General features: G+C 54.0%; 1 protein-coding gene across 1 annotated transcript in view; it reads right to left on the bottom strand.

Annotated features, from left to right (window-relative positions):
* The window catches only part of TMEM121 (transmembrane protein 121), a 37,373-nt gene extending 25,520 nt beyond the window's left edge, over positions 1 to 11,853 (bottom strand). Inside the window, exon 1 of the mRNA XM_052802272.1 lies at positions 11,755 to 11,853. The gene's annotated coding sequence lies outside the window, so the exon portion shown is untranslated. The remainder of the gene's footprint in view (positions 1 to 11,754) is intronic.
* Between the last annotated feature and the right edge of the window lie 7,960 nt (positions 11,854 to 19,813).

Below are 19,813 nucleotides of genomic sequence, written 5' to 3' on the forward strand. Positions count from 1 at the left end.
GGGCCCCACTCTTTTTGATTTACTTATATGCAAGATATTTTACAGGACAACCCAATTAAGCTTGACAGCTGGCTGACAATGAATTCATGCCCAGCGACGGCTTGCAGACACTTTATATTAAACCAGATAACGTGATGCAGAAGACCAGTAGAACCTACTGGTGGGATTTTGCATTTGTACTTGCTGATACCACTGCAGGGTCCCCTATGATCTTTACAGCAACAGCCACTAACGGACCCCCACGCCGCAGGAGACTGGCAGGGCTCGCCCCGTTCGGCGTTGAGCAGCGGCACAACGCCAGGCTGCAAGTTTTAGGAGGGACCCTTAACTCCCTCTGCTGCGTGCATCAGGCAAGCATTCAGTGACAGGGTCCCACCAAGCTTCTGGGATGTCTACAAGAACATTGCATGCCTGACTGCATACGTTTTGGCTATGACTCGATCTGAGCAGGTCGCTCTGCTGTGAATGTAATGCAAAAGTGTGGTCAGCCACTCCGGGCTGCACAATGGCTACAAATTTTGTAGGAGGCCACTGTGGAACCAAAAGCCCTTGATCAGGCGTGCCTCGGTGGCATCAGCACCCGCTGCTGATCCGAACTCAAGTCACTTTGCCTGCCGCCGGGCTCTTCACCCGGGCTTCCACCGCATCTTCCAAGACGGGCACTCCTCACATGGCATCCACCGTAAGTAACGTCTCACTCGGCAGTTTTCATCTGATACCTCTGTCATTCCAGCAGTAATTCCTATATTCCAGAGGGGCGAGGCAGAAATAAAACAGCAGACCCGGGGCTTGCACGGCGTGTCTCTCTCAGCCTCTGGTAAGTCATAGTTATTCTGGGAAAGCCTCTTTCAGTCTCCAGACCTGCTTCCACTTTTTCTCCCAACCAAATAAATGGCCGCAATGGACATCCCTAATCCCAGAGCTGCTTGAGCCAGCCGTCCTTCCCAGCCTGATGGTGTCTTTCTTACTCTGTCCCTGCAGAGGTGTCTCCCTTACTCTGTGCCGCCAAGCCACGGGAGAGTATCCCCAGTAGAGACAGCTGAAAAACAAGATTATTCACTGTGGAAATAATCAAAGTTGCTTTCTGTCTTGCTCTCCAGGCAAGACAGTGCCTGGATCCTGCCCCACCTCTTTGGGGAGGTGGGGGGAAGAAAGGCCCCATAGCACGTGGGGAAAAATACAGATGCCTCACAAATAAATGCAACAGCATTTTCTCAGCTCTTCTCGGCTGCAGCCCAGTACTGGATTTCAGGCCCAAATATCCATTTTCAGATTTTTGATCTTGGATGACTTAACAGTATTGAGGATGGCAGGTGCCTCACAAAATCACATTCAGTCACTTGAAAACCCAATTTTCCAGCAATTTTTCAGACGGAGAAAGTTTTGATCTGCTGCAGTTTGATGTTGAGCTGACACATGAACTTGGGTGGCTGGAAGGTTAATGAAGAGTAATGAGTCCCAATAACGTGACCTTAACTACCTGAGCTCTATGATTATTTGACTTCAGGTTTATAAATTCCCCCCAAATTCACATTCAGGGTGTCAGTTCTCCCCTTTCCTTCAGCATTTTCTCCTTTGATGTCTGCTGCATTTTCCTCTACTCTTTTTTCCTTCTTCCCTGGATGGTTTTATTTTGCCTTTGCCAAGGAAATCGAGCACAGCACAACTTTGCAAAGTTCTTTTGCAACTATAAATTTCCTCTACTCCTTCTGCTAGACCTGGGTGCAAAGAGGGAGTTCAAAGCAATGCTCCTCTCTTCCCGTGAATTTGAGGCAAGATCCGCGTGGGACAGCGAGGCTTCACTGCCAAAGCCTGGTTACACAGGAGGACAGAATTAACTAAGAGGTGATTAAGCCCCACCATAACCTCCACCCCGAGCCAGGGAGGCACAAGCACTGCCCGAAGTCTAAGGGCACATGATGTTACATGAGGTGAAAAATTGTGCTGGCTATTAGGTGGGACGAGTTGTGTAGCTGCCGAAAACATGGGAAGATCGGAAAAGCTACGAAATCAGAGGAGAAAGCAAAGAAAACACGAGATTGATTTCTATCAGGGAAATAAGAACTGAATAAACCAGTGATTATATTCCTATAACTGCAGAAGGGATGGGGAGGCGTGGAAGGAAGCCCTAGGTGGCTCACTGCTGTGCCAAACACTGAAAACCTACGGTCATGCTCACCAAAATTTAAGATACCTCAAGGGAATTCAAACAAGAGCAACCCAGAAGCTGGGTATTTTGCAAAGGGATTAAAAGAAAGCTTTAAACTAGGAGCCAGTGGCTCCACAGGTAAATTAATACTGTGGAAGCTGCCCAGGAAAAGGACGTGTAGCACCAATGAAAGTTTCGTTAGCACCACTGGTGTGCGGAACCAGCAGATTGGGAAGCCGAAGTGCAGGCAGGCAGCCTGTGCGGGACAAGGGGAGGTGTTGATCGGCAGAACCACTATGCAGCAGGTTCTCCTGGAAATGCATAAAACCAGGGAAGCTGTTGCCAGCCAGGATCTTGCTCGCAGAGGTAATCTGTAGCAGGAGCTTAAAATCCCGCTCTGGAAGAGAATCGCAAGGTTACAGTCCGCAGCAGGGAGCAGTTGCTTGGACGCAGAACTTGCCCAGCCTTAGCACGAGGAAATCGCTTACGTGCTGCCAGTAGATCCACAGGAATTTCTTGTGCTTTTTAAATGCAGGCATACAAGTCCACAGGGGTCAACCCAGGCTGCCCTAACTTTAATAACGCAAGAACTCAGGATCTTTAATAATAAAGTTTCTATCAGACTACACTTTAACCTCACAATATAAATGACGTACAAGGGCAGGGGGTGGCTATAGAAAAGCTAACCTAAATCACCCGGCTCTGCTGCTGTTGCAGAAATGAATCCACAGGGAACAGAAAAGCCATCCCAGGGCAGCGGCAGCTGGCAGCCTGAGCTATCTGCTAATTGCTAAGGACAACCAGGGACCTGCCATTTGTTTGCTGTCTTGCTCGGTCTGGTGTGTGGGAAGGGCGAGGGCACACTTGCACACTGTGTGGTTTGCCAACAGCACGGGCGGGAAAAGTTCAGCTGAAATGCTTGAGTTAGGAAAAAGCAGCCACATAAAAGGATTAATAATAGCAGCTTTCTTAACTGGAGTTACTAGCAAGACCCCAGACATGTGCTTGCCTAAGCAGGTAACGCTATAAACTATGTAATAGGGCTAGCCTGAAAGCAAGTACCCAGAGCTCCTAACAAGCTGGGTAGTGCAGCAGCTTTCTACTACTCACCTGAGCAAGGCCAAAGTGCCTTCAGGTGCACACAGCCCCTATACCCAGCTATTTCACTAGACAAGATTTAAATGCCAGGAATGCAGCATGGCCTGTGAACGCACGTGTCCCCATCTACTTGTGCAGCAGCTGTTGCAGCGGTAGGAAATGGAGAGACTTCTTTCATTTTGCAGGCCACAGTGTTTGACCCTCCCAGCCCTGAGACCGTGGGAGGTTTGGAGAGAGCATGTTTCCAAGGTGCTTGTCTGTTTGCTCCTTCCAGCCTCACAACCAGAGGAAGAACCACTTGGCCTCAGGGGAACCAAAGACTTGTCCCCTCCATGGGTGCAGGGACCTGGATCCGCTTCCAGATGCTTCCTCTGGGAGAAGGGAAAGGTGTGATGGGCTCATGGGAAGGGATGAAGATTTCCTTATGTATCTTGAGCATCAAACTGATGTTCAAAGCAGGCTCTCTGTGGATGCTCTGCACAGCTGGGCTCTCACACAGGTTTATCTGCAGAGCTGTCACAGTCCGAGCCTCTGCTTTGCAGCCAGATTTTTATATTCTGTGCTGATTTCCCAAGGGTCTTCATTTGGGCTCATCATCCCCACAGGGATCAATAGGACTGCAGCTGCCATCCTAGCATCTGCAGCCAGCTTTGTTAAGCAGCAGTGTGGTCTGCTGGATAAAACAGGGGCTGGGAGCCAGGAGCCTCCACCGAGGGCTCGGTTGAACTGATCAGTGTCTTTGGAGACATCCAAGGCACATCCCAGCCGGGCATTAACACCGGTGACCTCGTGTCTGCCTGACGCTCAGGGAAAGTACCGAGAAGCCCTGTGGGTCCCACAGGCGAAGGACGCCAGGCGGTGGTCCGCTCCCTCCACATCCCACCCCAGCCCTTCCCTTAGCAGACGGCTCTGACTTGTGAAGCTGAATGCCGAAAGGCTACAGCACCCGTGGCCGGGATCAAGTGAGAGGAACGTAATTAAACTAGCCGGTGTAGTCCTACATCGTGGCGGTGGGGAGGCGGTTGGAGACATCTCCTCTGCCTCGGCTCTACGCTTTGGGTAATGCCGGGGGAGAAGCCCTTCTGCGGAGAAGTCCAGTGCATGCGGCTGGCTGCAGAGCCAAGCACTGCTCGCTAGCAGAGCCTTTCCAATCTCCCTGAGTGCTGCTGGCCCTTGCCAACCTCTTCTTTCTAAAAACCCTGTGGAATTACAGGTCCAAGAGCAGGCTGTAACAGCCACACCAGACACCAGTAGCCATCTAAGACGATGTGGAAAATATACTCGTAACTGTGGGCTAAAATCTTGTATAGGATCAGCTGCATTCCCTTTCGTGGGAATCCTGTGATCTGCAACTTATGCACACTTTGTGTTTCAACACTGCCTCCCAAATATCAGTATTAATGCCAGGTATAACCTACCTTCCTTCACTCTTTGCTCTGTGGTCACTGTGCTCGGATGTGCAATGCAGGCATTGCCCAGCACAGGGATTCAAGCCTGATTAGCAGCAGCAAAAGCTCCGCTGATAGAACCGTATAATGATGCCATCCAAGCCGCTCTGATCTGGAGGAGCTAGACCTGCAGGGAAACACGCTTGTCCCCCGGTCACTGCACAGAGCCACGTGCTCAACAGTATCGCCTTTGGCTGCTGCCGGAGCCGGGCCTGACCCATCAGGACATTTCCCTGCTGCGTGCTTCTTCAGCTGTAATAAAGCTCCAGGGGAAAAATTAAGGCTGCAGTTTGTCAGGTGTCTTTGTATCCAGTGATGGATTCTGCATCTAGTTATTAACCTCTTGCAAAAGCTCAGTGTTATCTTGTATGGGAGTAATATTAGGTTAAACAGCTGTTGATAACTTATCTCCCATTATCAGCGACTTCATTCAAGGCCAATATTTACTCACATCCAAGAAGTGTGCTGTATTCCCAACGGCATTCTTTATGGAGTCAAATGAGAGCAGCTTTTCATAGATCTTAGGTACATAGGAGGCCCATTTTACCCAAGTGCCTCCTACATGGCACAAGAAAACTCCCAGGAGGGACAAAGCCTGGACATGGCACATAATCTGGGGGGGAACCCTGACCTGGGGGAGGAAACCTAACTTGGGGAGCATCTCCTGCAGACACAAAAGTGCTGACCCAAATTCCCCACCTGCTGACTCCTGCACCAACCGCTCGCGCTGCTGCTCCTTCCCAACCTTCCTCCCTCGGAAGGCAGGTCAGCCGTGGGCTAGCAGGTCCCAACAGGTCCCAACCGCCGCGTGACCCTTTCCATCCCCTTTTGTGTCCTCTAATGACAGCCCCTCAACCGAGGGCTCCGAAAAGACATCCCCTGCCACTCCGCTCCATCATTCAGACCTAGTATAGGTAGGTTCCTCTTAGCTGAAAAAATAAGTCTTTGTGCTCTCGCTGTGGACACTGTCAAGAGCATGTCAGCGGTTTGCTTCATGGTATTCTACCAGGGAGTCCACCCTCTTCTTTATTACTTTTGCTGATGCTGTAACAGTATCGCAAAGCCTTAGGCAGAGACTGAGACCCTGCTGTGCTGGACGTGGTAGAAGCAGAGATCAGAGAAAAGAATTTGCATCCAAAAAAATGAGATCCCTGCAGTCTAACTTCTCCCACCACTGTTTACTGGGCTTGATCTTGCAAGTAAGGCCTGGGATGGGTTTCTGGGTTCAGATCCCAGGCGTTTCCCATCCACGCAGGCGCTGGAAGCCCCCTGCCATGCTACCCCCGCACACACAGACGGCCCCCCTCGGAGCGGTCAGCGGTGGCACAGGCTGTCCACCCGTGTGCTCCTGCTTTCCCTGCTTGAAGTTAGCAGGCGTGAAGACAGAGTTTCCCAGTGAGCTACACAGTCCAGGCTCAGCTTATGGCCTCTCCTCTCCTCCACACCACCACCGGTCCACGCTGCAATGAGAAATTATACCTCGGCGATCACTGGGCTGTTTTATTATGCCATTGCTGTTGGTGGAGTCAGTTGAACTGAACCCATGATCTGTAAGTAAGCAGCAGCCCTAGGAATGGCCAAGGGCTGGCGAGAGACCATAGTTAATGCTTAGTCTAAGCTGCAAGTGGCAGGTACATTGTAAGTGTGTCCCCTGACTCAGTAACCAACTGTGGTGAGTTTATAGCCTTTGATATTGTTACATTAATCATAAGGAATCTCCCAGTTCCTTGGAAATACAGCGACAAGCTCTCCAGGGCTGGTTTCAGTAGTTTTATTCCTAGGTAATAGCCCTCTCCCTCATTTATAGCTATGTCTAGACGCAAAGTGAGGAAGGTGCTATAAACACTTGATGTAAAAACCCTGTCTACCTCCTAATTCCTGCATTTCACATCCCAACTGTGCACTGAGTTCATGGGTATAAAGTCTGTGCTCACACACCTTCTCATCCACCAGCCCTGCATGACAGCAGCTTGCTGTCCCCGGCACCAGAGCATGGCGGGTCCCCAGTGGCAGCCCAGAGGGTCCCCAGGGGCAGGAGGCTGTTTGCTCGCGTCCTACAGTCTGCCTCGAGAAAATGGCCAAGTGGGAAGGAAAGAGGCAAGGTGTGCTGCAAATCTTCTCGGGAAGATGCAGTAGGAGCAGCTCTGCTCCTGATGGCATTTCTCAGCACTGCCAGTTCAGGCACCCCCTGACCACATAGGACAGTGTGAAGAGGAAGAAATCAAACTCACCCATAAACAAGAGGAAAGAGTGGAGCTATTTAATCCTTTTTTGGGAGATGCTAATTCATTATTGATCAAAACCAACAAAATTAGCATAATGGGAAGAAATCCTAAAATGTTCCAAGGCTTCTATGGATGTCAAAAAAGCATTTACTAAGTTTAAATATTGTGTTTATTGCACCCATAGCTCCAGTGACACCACCCCAGTTACACCTTGTACAGAGGGAGCCTCTCTACCTATTTTAAGTCTCCCCAGGCCACTTGAAATAACAAAGGCCTCTGGGGCAGACAGAGAGTGGTCAGAGAGGATACATGCTGAAGTCTGGGGACAACCCAACGTCACCGAGACTGGGCACATCACAGGGAAGGAGAATTAAATCACGACCCTACGGGAAATGATGGTGATGCTGCCTGGGACCAAGCATGCGAGGGAAGAGGCTCGGGAAGGAGTTGATTAGCACCGTCACACCTCGGCCATGCCAGACCAGCTCAGGACCACACGTCCTCATGTAAGTGTCACACAAGCGTGGCATCTAAAACTTTGGCCTAGGGTCTTCCAGAATTGCTGGGCTGAGCCGGCTCACGACACCGGTGACAAATCCAGCAAGCAGAGCAAGGAGAGAGGCAGTCAGGGACTGATGGCGAGTGAGCCGGTGACCTGCCTGTGGAGAGTCTGCTGCCAGCAAAGGTGGTGACTTCATCTCATGATGCTGGTTGTTGTCAATTATTTTCCACCTCTTGTGCGTATTCATGCACCGCACAGCACTTTGGAGCCTTCAAGATGAAAGGTACTTTCACCAGCACTTCAGTGGCTTGTTTCCTATTATAGGTCTGGTTTTGACACTCCCCCACCCTCTTATCTAACTTTCTCTACAAAGCTCTTCTCAATTTTTCATCTTTCTTCTGTGGTCCCTAGCCACGGAAAAAAAAAAAACCAAACCCAAACCAACAAAACCCATATTTATTTCCTTTTTGGAAAGCTTGAGATTAATCAGACACAGTGGTCTGGGGATAGGAGACTTTCACAAAGGTGATTCTCTAACAAAGAAGTCTGCATACTTTTCTGTAAACTCCTCTCTTCAAAATGGCTTGGTGCTTAAGGAAAAAAGGCCTTTGTTTTTTTGCTTTTAACGAGCCTAGTGGATGTTTTAATTAAGTTGGATAGGAATTTTCAGAGTTACTTGATGTGAAAATGTGAGCCTGTAAGAGCCGCCTTTGATGCTTGAGTTATGTTTTAAACACTTGATGAGTCCTGCAGAGCTGTTAATCCTTTTAGCATAGCTAATAGCTATTGCTAGAGTGCTCATGAAATCCTGTTTTGTTTGTGTCTCTGCTGAGCTGGAGGCTTCCTCCGAAATGGCAGCAGTCCACCCTGGAGCTGTTTGCAGACCCCAGGCCCAGCAGCCCCCCGCACCACTGGGGGTGGGGGGAAGAGGACACCTGGGGACCCCAGGGCAGGTGGCTGTTAGATGGGAGCCACGGGGGTCTCCCAGCACATCTAAATGGGGTGATGCTGGACCGCTCCAAGCACCCCGCTCGCAGGACCACAGCCTGGTGGCATCCCGGAGTTGTGCTGGGGCAAGGTCAGAGGCGTGTGTGAGCCCCCCCCGTCCCCCTCCCGGATGGGTCACCCGCATGCAGTGGCCTGGTAGGAGCTCGGGAATGGTCCCCGTCCCTGCGCTCAATAGTGGGGCACACCGCAGTCCGTCTGGGCTTGGGAAGGAGCCCAACTCTGCCATGTCCAGAGTTGCTACCTTAAAATACGAGCTTTCCTTCTCAAATATTGTGAGTTCACCTCTCTCCAGATCTGGAGAGCCTCCCCTCACCTTGTAAAAAGGCTTCCCTCTGCTCTATAGCTCTGGATTTGCTTGAGGGACAGGTAGGGAGGAACTGACTTTGGGGAAATGCAAATGCCTTCCACAAAGGATGCTGCAGGGAGAGATGAAAGCCAACTCCATTTGCATTAGTTCCGTAACTCTGGATGTTTTCCCCTTCCCGTTAAGACTGGAGTTACACACACACACACACACACACACACACACATTTTTGCCACAGAGCTATTCCATTGCCAGCTGCTCTTCCCAGAAGTTTTGAAGAAATCCCCGTTTACACACTAAGCTACTTGTCAGAGCACCAGCAGCAACCTGCGAAGGCAGAAGGAGCGCCCAGGTAGCTGTGATTCAGCAGAGCCCTGCCGGGGCCAGCTCAAGCTTGCTCCCGTCCCCCTGTGCACAAACAGGGGACACCCCAAGCCTGCGGCAGGACCTGTACCCCCCTCCTGCCACCACCCCCAGGCGGCGTTACGATCTGAGTAGCTACAAGAAAACCAGCAAGACGATGAGCTCCACCACAGTGCACGGGCTGTGCTTGTAGGTGGCCCATAGCAAAATATCATCAGCAATCTATCAATTTGTTAAAGCAGAAAAACAGGCATAGGAAAACACTCTCTCTCTGGATCTATGTGCTAAATAACTGAATAAGCAGGGCTGTCTCCCAGGTCGGTATGTGTACACGGCGCTCCTGGGGGGTATCCCGCTGCTGCCACCGCCTTTTCATGGCAAGGCAGCAGAGGAGCTGGGGCCCAGATCCTCCGCTGGGTTTCCTTTGAAGAGCTCCTCGGAGTGCCTGCAGTGCGCAGCAGGGCACCTGGAGCCGGACGGGGACATGGGGACGCGGCATCGGGGACTTGGCTCCAGACTACAGCTCCAACCGTGATGCTGTGCCAAGCCACGCTTGCTTCCTCAGCTCACCGCTCTGAAACCCTCCTCCAGCATTTGCACACTGTTTTGTATTTATTTCCCTTATTATTTTTTAAAGGGAGCAGGGGGATACCTCTCTGGCAGCAGCCCTAGCTCTGCCAGGTCCAGGGGAGTTTAAGAACACTTACGCTCAGGCAGGCTTTGAAGCCATGCAGGTAAACGGGATGGGACTGGAGATCCTAGCATTGCTAGTGTCTTAACCAGAGGCGCTTTTCTGTAAAACTGGCTTAAACAGGCAGCCAAACATCTGTTTTCATTCTGACGGCAAAAGCTTTGCATTGGGAAACAGAAAACCCCATTTTATATTCTGCCCGGTCTACTGTTGGTTGCAGCAAAACCTGCAGAGTGCCCTAAAACTGCAGGATCTGTGCTTATTTCATCTTACATCGGCAACGCTCAGGAGAGGGGGATTTCTGGACGAGGATTTTGCATGCAGTGATCAGACTCTTACACTCACATCCATTCTTGCAGATGAACCCAGGGCACCCTCTTCACCCAGGGGAGAAGTCAAGTGTGCGGCCATCGGGTGGACATCCTGCAGCCTGAATGCAGCATGGCACAGCGTCAGTGGGGGTAGATCAAGGAGCTACCCATGGGGCTCAGCAAGTTTGGCAGAGGTGGAGGGGATGGTACCGGGACTGGGCATTATGGTGGGCCCAGGTGAAGGCAGCTCACAGCTAAAGAGGCATTCAGATTCCTGGCATAAACCACCATGGGACACCTAAACCCTTGTGCCAGCTGCCCTGCTGCCTGACGAGAAGTATGACAGTGGCACGTCCAGAGTAAGGACTCCGGATCCGACCGACCTCCGGCTCAGAAGCATTGGATCAGGCTCCCCAGGTGATGCACCGGGCTGAGCTCAACTTCTGCACAGGCTCCAGTGGAGCCGCGGATCAATACCCCATGCCCATGGGAAGTCACAGCTCAGCTGCATAGCCTATCTGCCCGACGGATGGTGACGGTCTGCCACCGTGCAGGAAAAAAGAGAAAAAGGCTGCAAACGGGGATCTTCCAGGCGCAAGAAAGCTCCCCCCTTGAGTAAAATCTACACCCGACAGCGCCAGCGAGGCAGGACCCCCAGCAGTACCCACGTCCTCCCGTGCACATCAGACTCGCGGGTGGGCAGCGCCTCTGCTAGCTTGGTAGGAAAGGGAAAGGTCCCACTCAAACCACGTTCAGCATCCCCAGGGGAGGGCCGACCCCCTCCCTCCCCGTGCCCCGGGGCGTGCGGTGACCACCGGGCTGTGCCACCTCTCCCACGCTCGCTTTCTGAGGTCGACCGCAAAGGGGAAACGTTTCCAGTGTGGAGACCGGGAGCAGCCCTGCCCGCAAGGCGAGCCTCCCGGCACACAGCCCCGCTGGGAGGAGGGCTGGAGGGAGTTCATGTTCCCTGGGGAGGACGGAGACCAAGCACAGCTCTCGCATCCTCCGGCTGAGGCCTAGCCGGAGAGCATCCCTGAGACCGGGACGGCCACCCGCCGAGGCGAGGCGCCCAGCACCCCGAGCAGCAGGAGGCTCTGGGCATGCCCCTCGGGGACACCCCGATCCCACGGGTCCCACCCCGGGGCTCCGGGGCTGAGGGCAGGTTGCCCGCAGCCAACTTTGGTCCAAAAGCAACAGAGGCTTCTCCGGCATCAGCCCAAGCAGCTAGCCCTGCTCTCCCCTCGCCACCTGGCCGCCCAGCCTCCTGCTGGGGAGCGCGTTGGCCGCAGCCCCCCCCCCCCCCCCCCCACTGCGTCCGGACGGTGCTCGGCGCTGCCCGAGCGGGACCCCGGCCCATGCCGCCCCCCCACCGGGGGGGGGGGCTCGGGGGTGCTGGGGCACAGCGGGGAGCGGAGGGGAGGGCGAGCGGCTGGCGAGGGGGGAGCGCAGCCCGGGGCAGCCCCATCCCTGCAGCATCCGATACCGGAGCGGCGGGGGAGGGGGTGGCAGGAGATGGTGTCCGGTGGGACCGCAACGGGGGAAACTTGTGCCGCGTCCGGAGCCCGGCGAGGCGCAACCGGGAGAAGGGATGCTCGGAGCCGCGCCGCGCCGCGGGGGCGGCGGGGGACCCCCCGGTTCTGCCGGCGGTGCCTTACCTGCGGGAGCCGCTCCGGAGGCTGCAGTCCGCGCCGTAAATCCGTGTGCCGGGTGCGGCGCCGGGCGGGCGGGCGGGTGCACGGACACACACCCCCCCCCCCCCGCCACCCTCCCCCCCCACCCGCCCCGGGGCCGCGGAGCCCCGGCCGCCCGCCGCTCAGCCCCGCGGCGCCCGCCGCCCCCGCCGCGCTGCCCGCCGCCCCGCCTGGCCGCCCGCCGCCCCGTCTCGCCGCATCGCCGCCGCTGCCGTCGGGGGCTGCGGGCCGCCCCGCCGCCGCTCGCCGCCCCGCCGCCGGCCCCGCGGCCCCGCGCCGCGCTCCGCCGTCCGCGGGAGGCGCGCTGGGGGCGGGCGGCGGGGCGGCGCGCCGGTGCGGCGGGGAAGGGGGGCCGTCCCCACCGCCCCCTCCGCTCCGTGCCGCCCGCCGGCGGGAGGGGGGCTGCGACCCCCCCGAGCCCCGTCCCCCTGTCCGCAGCCCCGTCCCCCGGGCCCCCCGTTCCCGGGAGCTGGGGTTTTCTCCACCGCCATCCTGCGGCCGGGGAGCCCCATCCCCGTTCCCGGCATCCGAGAGCAACCCGTCCTCCGGGATCCCGTCCCTGTGTCGCTGGGGGCTGGGACTGCTGCCAGACCTCGGGACACCTGGCCCCATCCCTGGGACCGAAGAGTGACATCAGAGTCCAGAACCCCTGCCTCCATCCCCCCGCCTCCGTCCCCATCCCTGGGGGCTGCGGTCGGTCCGAGAGCCCTGGACTCCTCAGCCCCGACCCCTGGAGCTGACATCAGTGCCAGGGCCCGGGACTCCCTGTCACTATCCTGAGGAGCTTTGAGCAGTCCCAAAGCCCCCATGACGCTGTCCTTAAGCCCCGGGGGCGGCTCGGCTGCTCTGCTGGAAAATGGGGAGGGGGCTGCCCAGTCTTTTCCCCCATCCTGCAGCCTCTCCCCCCGTAGCAGAGGTTCCGCACCATCCCACGGGGAGCGCAGGCCAGGCACGTGTCTCGGTATCAATTTTCCAGTCCCACTCCTGCCCCTGCTGTGCCTTCCTACCTCTCCCAGCTCTGCCCAGCCACAGGTGCGACGCTTCAGCGGGGTCATTGCTGTGGCGGCGCTGATCCCAACGGCGCTGAAGGCACCCCTGCAATAGGTGGGCTTTGCATGTGGGTGACAGGGATGGGAACCGATGCCACTAGAAACCTCTTAACTCCACAGACCTTGGCTTTTGACAGCAGCAGCTGAGGTGTAGTGAGTCCTGTTTGAGACATCCAGCCTCAGTTTGAGTGTTTCCTCGGGTGCAGAGCCAGTGATCCAGGAGAATTGGCTCCTTGGTTAGCTGTCTTCGTCACCGAGGACACGCAGCACTGAAAGGTGAAGGGCAGAGGGACTCCAGCCTGCAGCCCTGCTCGCACCCCTCCTACTCGCAGGCTGACAGCGCTTTGCAAAGAAGGACCAGTTGCACCTTCACTGTTTGGAAAGGAAATCACCATCCCTTCGTGGCATGAATGGAGGACCCTTGTGAGATGCAGAATTGGCTGGCCCAGAGTCTCCTACTGCCTCTCAAGCCACAGTTACCCCTGACACGGCTGACTGGCTCAGCTCCCCGCTGTGGCTACTGTTCCTCTGCACTGAGATGCTAACTACGGGAAAATTATCGAACCCAGAGCCAACAGTTTCTCGAGGTAAAGGCTGGAGGCTGCTCTGCTCCGGGTCACCACGCCGGGCTGGGCACGCATCCCCAGGGGAGGCTGTGAGCATCAGCAGAAGGGGTGCCTTCACAGCCTCTCGCCTGCAGCCAGAGCTGCTCCAAATGAATGAACCCTCTGCAGTTATGGATGGGACTATGTGGGAAGGGGGCCCTCTCAGGCAGCTGAATGGAAGCAGATTAAGGCAGCAAGTGTGTTTATATGAATATGAGCTTAATCCACTAACCAGATCAATCAAAGCTGCAAGTGATGCTTTTCCCCTGGAGTGCCTTGCTATTCCTGCGCCTGTTCCTACGTCGCTGCAGGAAAAGCAGCTTTGCCTGGCATATACAGCAGCTGCCCTCCTACATCTGGACCCGCTTTATCTATGCAGGCCAGGCACAACCCTGATTTCCAACCATATTAATGAGCAATACTGTAGATTGCTATGAGGGACCTGTGGCCATGCCAGGTATGGCAGGAAGGCCTCACTTCTGAGTTGAAGCACCAATATAGCTGGGATGTGAAGTCCTGCAAAGCAGGGCAATTTAGAGATCTCTCTGTGCAGTCCTGGTCACTTATCACACTTATGCTGAATTATGCTTCACTTACACAACCTCTAAGATGCTACTCCAGTGAGGCAAAGCCAGCTCTTATGCTAATTTGACTATTTGTTAGTCTAATAACTCTTACTTGCATTTACTGTGCAGCTTAATATTGTCAACACTCCTTAATTTTGGTGTGAGAGGGCTTTTACAGTGAATAATAAGAGTAGAGGTTAATTTGCAGAAATGCAGCTTTCCAACAGGCCCGTATTTGTGGAATTTATAGCTGGAGAGATTTGTACGTCATCACACCCAACCTCATGCACACCGCAGGCTGCTTACCCAGTTACTTCTACACCAGGTCTTGTATTTGACTTGGCCGTATCTACCTATTTCTTCATCGTGGAGCACATCTGTGTTTCCAGATCACTTGTGAGCCCTGCTGAACCTCCTGAGACCATGTCTCTCCATGCCCACAGGTCCACGCTGCCTTACCTCCCAGGTATGCTGGGTGGCAGGAGACGTTACAGAGCAGGCAGCATACAGGACAAGAGCTCGGAGAGTTTAACTGTGAATCAAAGCGCTGGGTCATTTGAGCCAGTTCAGAACAAGGTTTAAGGATTTTAAGGGTCCCTGTTTGGAAATACGCGTTGGTTGGTTGTCTGTGTCATAAATCTCCCCACTTATCCTGCTGGAGCTGGATGAATAATTGAAGAGAGGTTTGTAGCTAATTGATTTGCTGATCAGTGGAAAGAAATCATGAATAATTTATCCGACAAATATTATTCAACCATCCGTAAAGCTGGTCAGTTACTGAAAATAATTAGTTGCAAACACTCAATTTTTCAGCTGATGGCTTTGTCCGTTTGCAAACACACCTCGCATTTCTCACCCTCCAGTGTAGTTCCCTGTGGATTTCTCCCGGGCTCGGTGCAGAGGCTGCTCTTGAAAACAGCCTGAGCACTTCACCATGGCTCTTCTGCTTCATCTACTACTTTGCGTGCCGCTGGCAGGAGCTCTTTTCTGCTTCATCCTCACATTGCAAAGCTTCCCCTTCCTGCCCATGTCCTTGCAAGTACGGGCCCTCTGGGTTGCACCAAACTTTCAAAGTTGGATTCAGCAAACATCCTCCATGCAGGATCAAGGTTTTTAGCAGCTTTGCTGGTGGAAGGGGAAAATGCAAGCACACATGTGCATGACACCATCTGCTTCTGGCTCTTTTCAAGTGGCAACTTTGCTGTGTTGATTTAGTCCCATAAAGGTACCTGTGCATCCAAACTTCAGGGCAGAGATGCCGCCCCTTGCCTGCGCAACTGGGCCAGCGAAGGGACGGAGCAGAGGGCTGGGGCGAGCACAGCAGAGGAGGACTATCCCACATCGGCTTCCAGACATGCCAGGGCAGAACTAGGCTCCAATTCTGTTTTTAAGTTTAAACCTTTAAGAAGGACATATAAGCCTGTCCTTTTTCCTGCATCTGTATGAGTCCTGGTCCTCCCTTTGCAGGCATCCCTTGCAGCACCTAGCCCAGTAAGCAGGCAAGACCTGCACAGCCACCTCTTCTGGATTCCAAAAAAAAGAGGGAAAAAAGAGACTTTAGGGTTTCTCTAGGCTTGCTATTTGTTTTCCAGTTCTTGCATGCTAAGATTTCTGAGAAAACAAACAATCTTGGGAGGCTGGTTGATGTGATTTGCCTTCTAGCAGAAATCTTATCAGATTCTCCTGTGGTTCCCAGATCCGGTGGGGGCAGCTCCCCTCCCTCCTCCTTTTCTATCCCCAGGCAACACACAGGCACCCTCCCCATTGAATTAACATCATCTTTCCCCTGCAGCATCCTCTCCCAGTGATTTCCTGGGCTCACAGGCAGTCACAAATTTGTTCTCTCTGTGGCTGGGGATACTGAGCAGCAGGGTCCAGGAGCTGCCTGGCATGTGTGCGCTCCTGTGCCAGGCTGCTCTTATTTGGGAATGAGAATATTGTCTTCCAGTTGAACTTGTGGCAATTTAGAAACCCCTATGGAAGTCCCGCTATGTTTAAGTTTGATGGAAATAGGACACTTGTCTGAGCACACGAGCTTGCTGTCCCCATTCGGGTGCAGTGAGCTCCTTCCCTGTGGGAACCCCACGAGTTTGTGCTGGCATCCGCAAGCCTTGAGCGGTTTGGGGGAGTGATTTTGTGGAGAGCTCAGAGGATGCCCAGCCTTGAGCAGGGCCGATGAAGGGCCCTAAATGTGAGCTGGCGCTGCTGCTGGAGCCTCAGAGGGCTGCGGCTGCAGTCTGTGCCCGCCTGCTCTGCAGGAAGTTCACAGCCTGGGACCGGGGGGCTAATTTCATTATGCAATGCTTGTAGCCAGAGTCAGGAGTTTAATTATGTCTTTCCTTTTTTTTTTGCTGGCTCTCAGCAAAGCCACGTCTGCTCTGCTCTGCTCTGCACGATGCTCAGCCATGCCTGCGAGGAAGTGGGTTTGTTACACAGCAGGGAGGTGGGGGACGGAGGCTGCAGATCTAAGGGTTTGCAGCTCAAGTCCCTGCTTTGAGTGCTTACCTCCAGCCACTGGTCACTGATGCCAGGCTGGGAATTTGCATGTAGTCCTTATGGCCCAGAGAGAGGGGATGTGCACAGTCCTCTGGGTCTGGGACCCCAGTTCCCCTGGTGCCTCGGAGCATCCCCCCGCACTGGGCTGCAGCAGCTCTGTCGCTGTGTGGAGCCCACGAGGGTCAGGATGCAGCCCAGGATGGCAGCTCTTCCAGGCCACTCACAGCTGGTGCAGAGGGACCAGCCAACACCCCTTCTCCCTTCTCTCTCTCCTGGGGCTATCCTCCCCCAGGACTCTGCACGCTGCCAGGGACGGCTAACCCTGGCTGCTGGGGAGCCGGGGCTGCCAGGGCTGCTCCACCACCTGAATTTACAGTGTTTTAATATATTCCTCCCTTCCTCTTGCAGCAGATGCTCCGTGTAAATCAGTGCCGCAGATGAGCCATGCTGCTCCACACCAGCTGAGACTTTTGGCCCTGGAAGACTTTGTTGTGGCCTCCAATAAATACCATGAGGCGTTAACCCAGGCTGAGCTGCCTGCCAGCCCACCCAGAGAGGCTCCTGCAGCCTGTGCCAGGGTCGGGTGAGCCAGGGTGGTCCTGAGAGCAACGGAGAGGAGATGTCTCGCATGCGTGCATCCCTTCCCCAGGGAGAAAGGGGTGTGAGAGAGATGGGTGTGAGAGAGATGTGCTGGATGCCCACCCTACCTTGATGCCTTTATCTTCGCAACCAGCTTTGGAGAGCGCCTGCCTGGAACTAACGGCAGTGATGCATGAGTATTTTTCACCTTCAGGTTTGCTGTTGAGCTTGTTTAGGTGGAGGATGGGCTTAATGGTCCAGGCTTAGCAGAAAGGGGAAAGTTTGCTCAAGACAACCTAATTGATCTTAATGAGACAGGAAGGGCTTTGTGCTGCAAACACCAGTGTTTGTTTTGTGGGTTTAATGCGATCTCTGGCTGGGTTTGATTACTCTGGGGAAGTCCTCTGGCCTAATAAACAGAGCCATAGGGAATTAGCACTGATAATTTCAGATGCTGCTCTCGGCCGGAAACAGCACAGCCTTCCAGGATGGAAACAGAACCCGGGGGGGGGGGGGGGGGGAGGTAATTGGGAATGGATTCAATTAGCTCCCAATTACCAGACAGTTTGGGCTGCTCTGGTGGGTGGGCAGCGCCCAGGGCTGGGTGCCCAGGGAGAGGGCACAGCGGGTGGTGTCCTCGAGCGGGGTGACACTGAGCACACTTGGGCACCCAGTGGGGGCTGGTGCTCCCAAAGAGCCAGGAAATTGTCTGTGGAAAGTCTTGTGGTTTTTTTTCCCCTGTTGATAATGATTAAAGTGGTTGTTTTCAGAGGGAAATTTCTTTTTCAAACCCTGGGCATTTGGACTGTGACTTCCCTAGGAAACAGTGTAATTCCTGCTTTCCTCTAAGCTGAAAAATGGGGCTACTATGTGGTTTTGTGCTTGTTTTTTATTGGTATCTCCTTAAATGGAAGGGGGAAAAATGACTTTGAATCTTACAGCTGCTGCTGAAAAAGTGGTTCTCCAGAGAGCAATGTTTCCACCGAGCGGTTTCTTCATGCCTGTTAGCAGCTGCTTGTCCCCGTGGGCTCCCTGGGGCGCAGCCGTGTCCAAACTTGCCCCGAGTGAGGACTGGGGCGGGGAGGTGGCCGAGCTCATGCCAGTGACGCTCCTTGCTCCTGCAGTCACGGCCTCAGCCATGGCTGAGAAATGCCCCCGAGATGCCAAGACCTGGCACGCTTTGGGAAAATGAGCACCGTGCCTCCTGCTGCTGTTGGTGCCAGGGGAAGGCTGGCACTGCCCTCAGAGGGACGTCAACCATTTGAGTCGAGTGATGCCTTCTTACGGCAAGGGGAGGAGCTGGTGAAAACACAGCAGTTTCTTAGCGCTTCCCTTCTAGACAAGCAAAACGTGGAGATGAATCACTGCAAGCTCTCCTTGCTTCCATCAGTAGGAGGGAAAAGAAAACGCTCATTTGTCTTTTTCTTTCCCCTTTCTTTCTTCTTTTTTACCCCTTTGCAAACAAAACTCACTAAAAAGAGTCTCCCTTCCTGAAATTCCTTCCCCCTCCTCCAAATCCATCCCTGTGGATGGCTGGTACAAGGCCCTGCACAGCTGTAGAGACAGGGCAAAGCCACCTCCTCATCGTCCCCAGCCCATCCTCGCTGCTCAGCCACCCGTCAGAGACACGCCAGCACCCCAGGGACAGGCAGAGCCACGGTGGCAGGGGCTGAGGAGCGCCGAGGGGCTGAGTCACGGGGAAGCCATGCCTCTGCATCCCAGGGAACGTCATGGGAAGAGCAGAGAGGGAGATAAAGATTATTTATAGCGGCAAGAGCAATTATATGGAGCTGGTGTAGAGGAGCTGGCAGGCTGCCGGCTGTGCAGGAATGGTCACCCCTGGGAGGCGGTGGGACGGGGGGCCAGGAGCTTACAGGGGGCCGGGGAGGCAAGGCTGTTCCTGCCAAAGCTGGGACATGCCTGAGCTGGCTGTGCTTCATAGGAAAATCAGGAATAGTTACTGTCCACCTCTGCCTTTTCCACATCAGTATAGCTCTGGGTTACAGTCCCCAGTTCCCCATCGCCCAGCTTCCTTCAGAGCCTGAAAAATCCCCTTTGCTGTTTTCTTGCCCCCTTGGACCAGGGATTTGTTCTCCTCATCGCTTTTGCTTCCCGGATCAATTTGCTGCATTTCACATTGATTGCTGTCTATTTTCCCACTCTGGCTGTTGGTGGACTTTGCTTTTTATTGCTAATTACTCTTCTTGCTCCTCTGCTGGGGGAAATACTTCCCAGTTCATTTTTAACTGATGTTAAGGATGTTAAACAATATTTACTAGAGATAAATATTTTTTAAATCGGTGGCTCTGGACAGGCTTCTGGTGGCTGCTTCGGCTTGCAGCTGTCGCCAGAGGCTGGTGATACCCTGAAATACTCTCTCATACCCAAACCTGTCAGGGCTGAGACAAGGCCACGGTCTCACTGTGCAATTTATGATTGGAGACCAAATGACTGTATAGGGAATGCACAGCTGGAGACCGTGCGGGTGAGACAACAGCTCCCCCAGAAGCCCAGGCAGCTGCAAAGTTAGGTTATATTTAATTTCAAATGCCTGGAAGGTTCCTGTTTGATTTCTGGGAGGATTTCAGACTGGAAGGTAATAGGGGTACAGCTGAGGTACGTCTAAGGCTCTTTGCAAACAGTGTATGGGCACTTGCTGGGCTTTTCAGGAGAAGCTGGGTGGTGCTGATTTCTTTGCACAGTGAGGAGGAGAGGTCCCAGGCAGGAG

This window comes from Harpia harpyja, chromosome 11 (assembly GCF_026419915.1).
Source record: "Harpia harpyja isolate bHarHar1 chromosome 11, bHarHar1 primary haplotype, whole genome shotgun sequence".
In the NCBI taxonomy this organism is placed as follows: domain Eukaryota; kingdom Metazoa; phylum Chordata; class Aves; order Accipitriformes; family Accipitridae; genus Harpia; species Harpia harpyja.